Source organism: Thermobia domestica, chromosome 2 (genome assembly GCF_964235325.1).
Source record: "Thermobia domestica chromosome 2, izTheDome1.hap1.1, whole genome shotgun sequence".
NCBI lineage: Eukaryota > Metazoa > Arthropoda > Insecta > Zygentoma > Lepismatidae > Thermobia > Thermobia domestica.
This window is the reverse complement of record NC_137455.1, coordinates 250,792,068-250,801,637: the sequence shown is the minus strand read 5'-3', so window position 1 is coordinate 250,801,637 and position 9,570 is coordinate 250,792,068. Positions and strand designations below refer to the sequence as shown.

The 9,570-nt window shown below is 38.5% G+C and overlaps 1 protein-coding gene across 5 annotated transcripts in view; it reads left to right on the top strand.

Annotated features, from left to right (window-relative positions):
• Positions 1–9,570, top strand: part of LOC145678446 (putative U3 small nucleolar RNA-associated protein 11) — a 47,767-nt gene continuing 38,197 nt past the window's right edge. The window contains exon 1 of one of the 5 annotated variants that reach the window (XM_081748576.1): positions 1–120. The gene's annotated coding sequence lies outside the window, so the exon portion shown is untranslated. The other 4 variants (XM_081748577.1, XM_081748580.1, XM_081748581.1 and 1 more) reach the window with 4 other exon arrangements.

Genomic DNA, 9,570 nt, shown 5'->3' with positions numbered 1-9,570 from the left:
TGATGAATATTGGGTTGCCAGGAATTTTGTTTCGGAGAACCTGGCAATAGTGTTCATTTCGTTTTTGTTTTGTTACATTTTGAAGGCGATGAATACATTTTGCCACATGTTACAAAGTTGGTATGTTGATCTGTGGTTGGTAAGTTCTTAGTTGGTGGATTACACCTGCAGGTTGGTCGGGAAGACATATATGTTTACTTTTTAGATTGTACTTAGGAGTTATTCAAACACCGTATAGAGTATACCGACAAGGACATTGTAACACACCTCTCTGTTATTGTGCCGAACAAGAAGGGAGATTATCTCATCTCATATTTCAGTGTAAGTTAACTCCAGCCTACCGTACCACCCTCTATACTGTATTTCATCATTTCCACCATCCCACACCAGTGACTGTTCCGTTTATCTTAGCGAACAATATTCGAACAGTAGTGTATCACCTCCTCCAAAACATAATAATTAACAACATTACGCTTTAATTAGCTCTTGCACTACAGCTCAGTACAATTCTCAAGTGGGATATATCCTCCTGCAAGGACTGCCGAAAGTACATCTAAACGAATATAGACGAATCTAACTGAACTGCCCAGAAGACTCAGCGTCAGGGCAAAATAGTTCACAAGAACAAGAAGCTCTTAGATTCGAAACACTGTGTAAAGAATCTTTCAATAATGTTCATACAATTTGTGTGCTTGGTGCTACTAAGAATGGTCTATCAAATTAAGGAATCACTTGTTTTGCTTTAAATGATTCCATAAGGCATTCTGAATTGCTGTTACCTTGGCGTATTCCCAAGTAAATGTGTATAGATTGATAATACGCGTGCAAACTGTTGCTAACTAGGTGTGGCAACGTACTATTTACCCATGGCGCATGCGCAAATAATTGTAGGTAATAGTATACATGAGAACCCCCTGATCTGCGTTTCTTCTGTGTTCTATTACCACTTCTACATGAAATACCATAAATTTTCTACTTAGTGCAATAGTAAGAAATATCCATGTGCACAAGACATGCGATATGTGTAAAATCTCCCCCCCCCCCACACACACACAGTCATAGAAAAAGTACAAGAGCACTACACATGCAGATATAAAGTACAGGTACGTTTTTTTTTATTTTCGTATCAGTCGATAAGTAAATAAAAGTCGCTTTGTTACCCCCTTTGTAAGTTCGTACATACTCAATGAATAATCCCTAAAAGTATGAGCGTCCTGCTCCTTCGGGAACTGATGCAGCTTCTGGGTACAGATGAATAATATGCGAGTGAACAATTGTTCACTGGAAAAGACTTTATGCTATCCTATTATGGTATAGTTTTGGATTTGGAGTCCTGTACTAAACCTAACCTAACCTCAAGCAACAAAAAAATTTTAACTCAAAAGAGGCATTACAGTTGTATCGGCGCACAGTGTGTAATTTCACTAATGTAGGTGGCCAAAAATCATTATCGTCAACAACGTGACTTGATCCCAATTGGTGAATAATCACGTGAACAAAACTCTTCCTAACTAGAATGTGTGGTTTATTTCGTTCTCTGACCTTTGTATGACCGACAACAGAGTCCTTTTCGTAAGTTCACAGATACGGTATAATAACAGCTGCAAAACAGCGCCCAGTCAACGTAGTAAAGAGTGCACAGCAAGGCAGTTGAGTTTGTGTGTGTGCTGGTCTAAGAGGCGGATTATAACACATGAAGGTATGAACTCTTCTGCAAGCTAAACAGTGTACCGAAATCTGTTGTATTACTGATTGTAACCTGAGACGGAAAATGTAGGTGCGTGGCATCGTTTGTTTCACCAGTTAGACTTTTAAAAGGTATTACTCCTGTCTTCTGCGACGAAACTTTGTAACTATATTTTTCATAGTGTTGTTAAAGAGACACAAAAAGTGTTTTCTGCAAACAGGTGCAAACTGAGTGACAATAATATTGTTTGATTGACAATGTGTGCGTTAACGCGTAGAGTTATTTTCAATTTGTGGAACAAATGTGATGAAAGTGCACGTAATGAAGAAAGTTGGAAGTATGTAAAAGAATAGTTTAATTTGCAGGAACATCCTAAAAATGTGAATAATAGTATTAGCATTCTGTGTGCGAAAATTAGATTCAGATGGACGAAATATGGTAGAGGTAGGATGAATTTCTTGAAATACAATGATCTGTGGTTAAGTGAGGATGCCAGTCTCGATTTAGGAATACATAAAATAGCATCATGCTCATTGCCAACAGAGTGCAGGTGATACACCAAGCAGCAACAGTCATGGACGTCCACAGAAACGTTTTACAGAATCAAGTGCAAAATCTAAGAGAAGTAAAGTTCAAAGTCTTGTGAAAGAGAAATCACATGAAGAAATAGTGGGAGAGCTGTCATTTGCCTCTCCACAACGCGCATTGAAGCTCAATAAAGCACGAAAATTGTTCGTGCAAGGTAAATCTAGTATGTCACCTGATGAAGCTCTCTCTCTCTGATGATAGATTTACAACTGACCTCTAACCAGTATAAGGAATTACGAGACAATACAAAGGCATACAAAAGTAACCTGTATCCACCATATTACTTATTGCGTCAAAGTAAAGAGAACTGCTATCCAGCTAACCAGGGTTGGCAAAACCATGGTTTTTATTGAAAAAAAAAAAAACTTTTTTGGTTTAAACCATTTTTTTTTTTTTTTTAATAATTTACTCTATGTATTTATATTAGATATGGACAGAAATTAGTTTGTTTCGCCTTGGTGTCATTATACAACAACAAGGTTATGCTGGAAAGGGTCACATAAGCTTAAAGCGGAATCCAAACCGCCTCTTGGCTTCATCCAAGAAAAAATATCCATTTCGACACGAAGGACTCCTGATAAAAATACGTTGTACTGATCTTTACATAGGCCTAGTTGTTAATATAATTGTCAAGAGTTATTTCAGAAGGACAAAAACATAAACAATTACACAAGTAAAAACATTATACAATTATATATAAATCGGGAAACTCCCGCCTTAGCCATTGGGAAAATCCTGTTCTTGCTTTAAATGTATTTGTATATAAAATTTTAAGGTCAAGTATCATAATCACTACGCTAAAAGTGAGTTATTAAATTACAAATTTGGTATGTAGATATCATTCAATAAAATTAAAACAAAGTCAAATCCAAGCTGATGTTGGAAGCTGCGTAGGGAGTTGATGAATTTTGCCAATTTCTATCAATATATTTAAGCAACCTTGGCTTCTTTATAAAAGAAGATGCATTCAGGCAAGTAGAAATATATAATTTGGTTTCGTTTCATATGTTTAGGCTTAACATCCGTATGAAATACCAAGGTTATCACGGAGAAGACTTTCGCTTAAAGGGACTCCTCGAATCGCTACTTGGTTTACACTTGAAAGATGGGTTGTGGTTCGACCGAGAATTGAACACGAGACCCCTTGATTAAAAGGTGAAAAGTACATAAACGTAATGCAGATGGTTTCATATGTGGAGACGTCACCATGAAGTTCACACGATTTAAAGCATTTCTCGTTCTTTTTTTGTTTAGTTTAAACCTTTTTTTTTTTTTTTTTTTTATCATGCAGTTAAACGTTTGTGTAAAATTCAACAAAATATTTTAACGAGTTTGCCACATCGACGATATAACCTACTAACTAAGTGGGGTTGTGAAGATAGTTCCGATCAAAGCCGCTATAAACAAAAGTTCGTGGTGGGTGAATTAGCGAGCGATGAATCTTTGTTTAGCATTTCTCTTGCGCTACTCAAGCTTGTTGCCATTGACAACGAAAAACACGTAGTAGTTTTGCAGAATCCTAGTCCTTCATCAGTCCGCTACTGTCGACCCATAAAATTTAAGTGTGTGAAATAAACTGTGGATATAATTAGGGAAGAGGTAACAAGTATTCGCACAGAAAAAGAAGGTTTGGTGCCAGCAGAGATAGTTGTGAATGATAAACTCAAAATTGATGTTGAAAATGAGCTGCACTTAACAATGGTGGACGGGAAGGTTTGCAGTGCCTTGTCTTCTGTCATCTCAAAGATGTTACATATGTGGGACAACTCCAAAAGAAATGAACAACATTAGTAAAGTGACTCATAAAAAATATGACCCTTCTACTTTGAAATGTGGGATATCGCCATTGCATGTATGGATTCGATGTTTCGAATGCCTGCTACACATAGCATACAGATTAGATGTGCGTAAATGACAAATAAAAGAGGACAGGGAAAAGGCATTATTTAGTACGAGGAAGAACGCTATACAGGATCGGTTCAGAGAAGAAATGGGTCTGTATGTTGATCTGCCAAAGCAAGGAAGTGGAAACTCCAATGATTGGAATTCAGCTAGAAGATTTTTCAGGGAGGTTTCCCTATCATCCAAGGTAACAGGCATAGATATCGATTTCATACATTTATGGATACTGTTAGAAGCAATATCAAGTGGATATACCATTAATAAAGAAGCGTTTAGCCTGTATGCTAAAGAAACATGCACTTTATATAAGAAACAATATGAGTGGTTTTATTTGGCAGCAACTTTACACAAATTGTTGATTGATGGGGAGCAAATAATTGAGCACTGCATTTGACCAATCGCTCTACTATTTGAGGAAGCACAAGAAAGAAAGAAAACGACAATAGGCGCTGGAGAGAACTGTTCACACGAAAAACTTCAAGAGGCAGGATACAATGATAGAATCTTGATTTCACCAGATCCTTATGTCACCAGCTTGAGGAAAATTACGGTCAAGACAATCCTCGAGATGATTTGCAACTGTTGTCCGCGCCTCATATAGCTGTTACTGATGCATATGACGGTGTCTGCGAGAACATATGCACCGCCTCTGCAGTGTCTGACTAAAACTAAGTGGAAATATATACTTTCAGACTCACTGTATCTCCACTATTTTTGCCACGAACAATATTTCAACAGATATAAAAATATTATACCTGTATTCTGATTTCATTCATATTATCACATGCTTTCTTTGTAGAATTTCAATTTATAATAAGTGATGATAATATATAGTTAATATATATATGTAAGGTGTCTCGAAGTCCCCTGGCATAGGGTAACTGTTATTATCAGAGTTAAAATAAAAGGTAAGAGAGGAAACCGACTCCAAATGTAATTTTTCAATCTAAAGTGAAGGTTTTTTTTTTTAATTGGGCGAGCCGTTTGGGCTGTACATTCTTTATGCGCCCAATGTTAAATGAAAATGCAACGTTGCCATTTACCTGGGGCTGGGGGAGGGAAGGACGGGATAAGAGGTGGATAAATTTTGTAAGAGTATGGTAAATGGGTGCATGTTTGAAATCGGGGCTAGCCATCGATACATTAACGTAAAAGACAATAAATTCATTCACTTATGTTGTGGGACCAGCTAAATGACAACCTTGCAATTTCATTTAACATTGGGTGCATAAAGAGTGTACAGCCCAAACGACTCGTCTGATTTAAAAAGTTCCTTCACTTTAGATTGAAAACATTATATTTGGAGACGGTTTCTCCTCTTACATTTTGTTGTAACTCTGATAATAACAGTGTCACCGTATGTCAGGGAACTTTTGAGACACCCTGTATAATTATCATACTTACTATGATTACTATTATTAAGTTTTGCATGGAGTGGCAATAAAAACTTCACCTGAAATACGACCTTTCATGGAGATTGGACTATTCGTTGTCGAGATATGATTTTTGGCCACCTACATTCGCGAAATTACACACACTGCGGCGGACCAGACGAAAATCGTAAAAAAGAAGTGAGTATTAATTACTTAGTTTCTCCCCCAAAATACTACGTTGTGAACCTGGCACTCTTGGTAGTGATTATTCGAAATACAATGTGGGCGTATGGCAAAAATAGTGCACAGAACACGAAACAATGTGTGCTAGGTGGCCACTAAAATGAAGAAACGACATCTAAAGGAATCAGGGCAGAAGTGCAGCAGTGGGGCCTGAGCGGAAGCGAGAAGTTGCGTCTGTAGGGTGCAGGCGCGTCAGCGGCGGTGAGTTTACTAGGGATGTACCGATACCACTTTTTCACCGAAACCGATCGATACTTTTGTACGCATTTCTTATATGTTATCAAAAATTTTCAGAATAATGAAGTGATCATCATTGTAATAGGGTATATTAGATATAAGCCAAAATTTGACATACAAAGACAGAAAGCAGAATTTCATATTAGATTCCACACAAAAGATATATTTCCTCTAAATTTAAGACAGCTCACATAAAATGAACTAAAAAGCAGCAAATACTTATATAATGTAAACTTAATTCTAAGAGTGACTGATGGATATTTAAAGTGATAATATACTTTGATAGTTACATTGCATTACTAGTCCCTATTACATACATACAGTGGCGGCGGTTGGAAGTTAAATGTGTGTGTGTTTGGAGGGGGGGGGGAGCAAGGCATGATCTGAATATTTGTATATTAATGTTAGTGTTCCTGATGGTTTCTGACACTTCGTATGACGAAAGGTTGTATAGTTAATAGGATAGTATTGTTTCAGTTAAAATACCGTATATCGTATTTCATATTTTATCAAGTAAATTGACAAGAGCAACGCAAGTAGGTATTAGCCCCTTGTACTCTTAAACAACGAAGATCTAAGAAGAGATTTGCCTCCTTGCTCATGAACATTTTCAAATTCTGTCTGGAAAATTGTGTGATTTGGCCAGTGGCCAGTTAGTCAGGGGCCACCGGTCACTATTTGGTACCAAAATGTTCACCATCCTCTCAGGTATTGATCAATATCATCCCTCTGTGACTTACCGTTCCCAAGATATTAGCCAAAAAAGTTCTGATTTCGGGTGATTTAAGGAGCCATATCTCGGAAACCGTAAGTCATAGAGAGATGATATTGGTGTTGATCAATACCTAAGAGAATGGTGAATATTTTGTTAACAAATAGTAACCGGTGGCCACCGGTTATATTTTCATTTTCAATATACAGGGTGACTGGTAATTCGATGCGTTCCCTGCAATGAGATATTCTACAAGTACTTTGAAACATTTTCACCTATATGTACCAGGGGTCGCAAATTAATAGCTTCTGAGTAATTTACACATTGATTTCTTTGAAATCTGCCGGCTAACGAGAGGTGCACGAGAAAATTTTAACCCGACCCACTGTCACATATCGTACAGCGATGAAATTTTACATGTATAATCCTGCATACCTATGTAGGTCATGTGATACTGTACAGCTTGTAACTCTACATCGTTGCTGTGTTATAGGTCCGAAGTAAGGTGTAATGGTCCAAAATCCATTACTATACCTCAGAAAGCAGCGTGGCAACATCGCAGAGGTACTTGCCCCTAGGAAATGACTGTATGATTGAGATGTGGAAGGAAGGTTGTATGCGGTCAGGAGAAAACGCAAACTATGACGGATTTCATACCCAGGTTTGTGCATCTGTCCGGCCAAGATTCGGGAAGTGAACAGGTGCGTTGCTTTCCAGGAGGTGGACAGCTTTTGTCAGCATACCACGCTCTGAGATGTTACAGAATCCCACAACGAACGCAGCAGTGAGGCATAGTATATCATGGTAATTGTGGTACACTTTGCCTTTAAAGCAAGCAGTAACACCCTATGCTGATCCCAAAACGTGATCATCATTTTGATAAATCAGCGTTGAATATTACTTTGCACAAATAACTTTGGTGGTGGTATGTCAGGACGCTGTCATTGGTTTGACTATGTTTACCTGGTTTTCTTCACTCCCACCAAGTGAAGGCCAGAATAGTACCTTCTAGAAAGCCAGGACCAGTTCCTTCCCAAATGCTAGACCCACCTAATAGTCCGATGTCATCCCGCAGTTGAAGGTACGAACCCTTCCTTGAGTCATTCCCTTGCATAAATACATGCATAAAGACTTAGTCAAACCAATGGCGCTGTGCCGACTTTCCACCACCGAATTAAGTCCGTTTTCACCTCTGAGCGACCAAAGTGATGATCACATTTATTTGGGATTTTAGAATTTAGATTTCTGGGCTTTCGGCATCTATGGCCATTTAGCCCGTCACGTTTTTGAGGGATGACATCCCTCGGCGAGCACAGTATCCGGGGAAAGGATGGAAGCGGCCTGGGACCTATAAGTTGGGTGCCACCGCCATTTGCCTGGTGTGAATGAGGAAAATCCAAGAAAACCTCATTCAGGGTGGATGAACTGAAAAAGCGTTTACACTTTTTCGACCGAGTGATCCCGCCGGGAATCGAACCCAAGACCGCTCGCACCGAAGGTGAGAGCGTCAGCGACTATGCTACACGGGGCCACTACATTTATTTGGGATCAGCATGTGGTATTACTACATGCTTCCAGGCAAAGGGTGCCACAATTAGGAGGATATATTATGCCTCACTACTGCGTGCGGGATTCTATGAAATCCCAGAGTGTGGCATGCTGAAAAATGTGTCTGCCTCCTGGAAAACAATGCACCCGTACACTGCTCGAATGTTGGCCAGACAGATGAACGACCCAGGCTATGAAATCCATCATAGTTCGCGTTTTCTCTTGACCCCACACCATCTTCATTCCACCTCTTTCCAACCATGCAGGCGTTTCGGCGATGGCGCCACGCTGTTTTCTAAGGGGCAGTAATGGATTTTGGACCGTTACACCTTACTTCACGTTTGGATCTATAATATAGCAACGGTGCAGAGTTACGAGCTGTACATTATCACATGACCTACGTAGGTACGCAGGATTACACATGTAATATTTCATCGCTCTACGATATGGCGAAATAAGTCAGGTTAAAAATGTTCTCGCGCGTCTCTCCTTAGCCGGCAAATTTCAAAGAAATTACACATGTGCAAATTACTCAAACTGTTGATTTGCGACCCCCAGTTCATATAGGTGAAAATGTTCCAAAGTACTAGTAGAATGCAAGCAATGCATTGAATATATACGGTGATAAAAAGTGACAGCTTAATGTAGCTAATTCAAGAGATCCCCTAATACGCAGGTTCCAAATATGTTAATGTATTTTGAAATTATTTTTGAAAGTTCGTTCCGGCAATGCTCTTCGAGCATTCTCAACTGTTCCTTGTTTTGTGTTCAAAGAAAAAAGCCAACGAAAAGGGCTTTGCTGCGTCTTTGAAAAGGGCATTGTTGTGTCTGCTAGTAAGAAAAGAAACATTTGCTTCTTTCACCACCAATTTGTAAATGCAGAATATCATAAATGCTATAGGCAAAACAATGAAAAAGGCAGTTGATTCTTATTACTCTCTTTTTAATCAATATTCCTTATTAGAAAGAAGGAAAGACATTTTAGGAACTGTCTATTTTTGTGTAATTAAAGAATAACTTGTGAAAGACTTTTATTATGATGCGAAATTTTTTTCTCAATTAGTTTCAAAGCGGCTGACTAACATATGGAACCCTCGTAAGGAGAAACAAAAGTACGCTGGAATTATTGCGTTGCAAAAGGTTAATTTTGAGCCATTTTGAGTGGCAATTAAAACGCAATTCATGTAGCTTTCTTAACTCCACACGAAGATATATAACCAGTACGTCACGCCACGGTAAATATTATATGGCACCATTTTTTCTATGAACCAGTAATACTT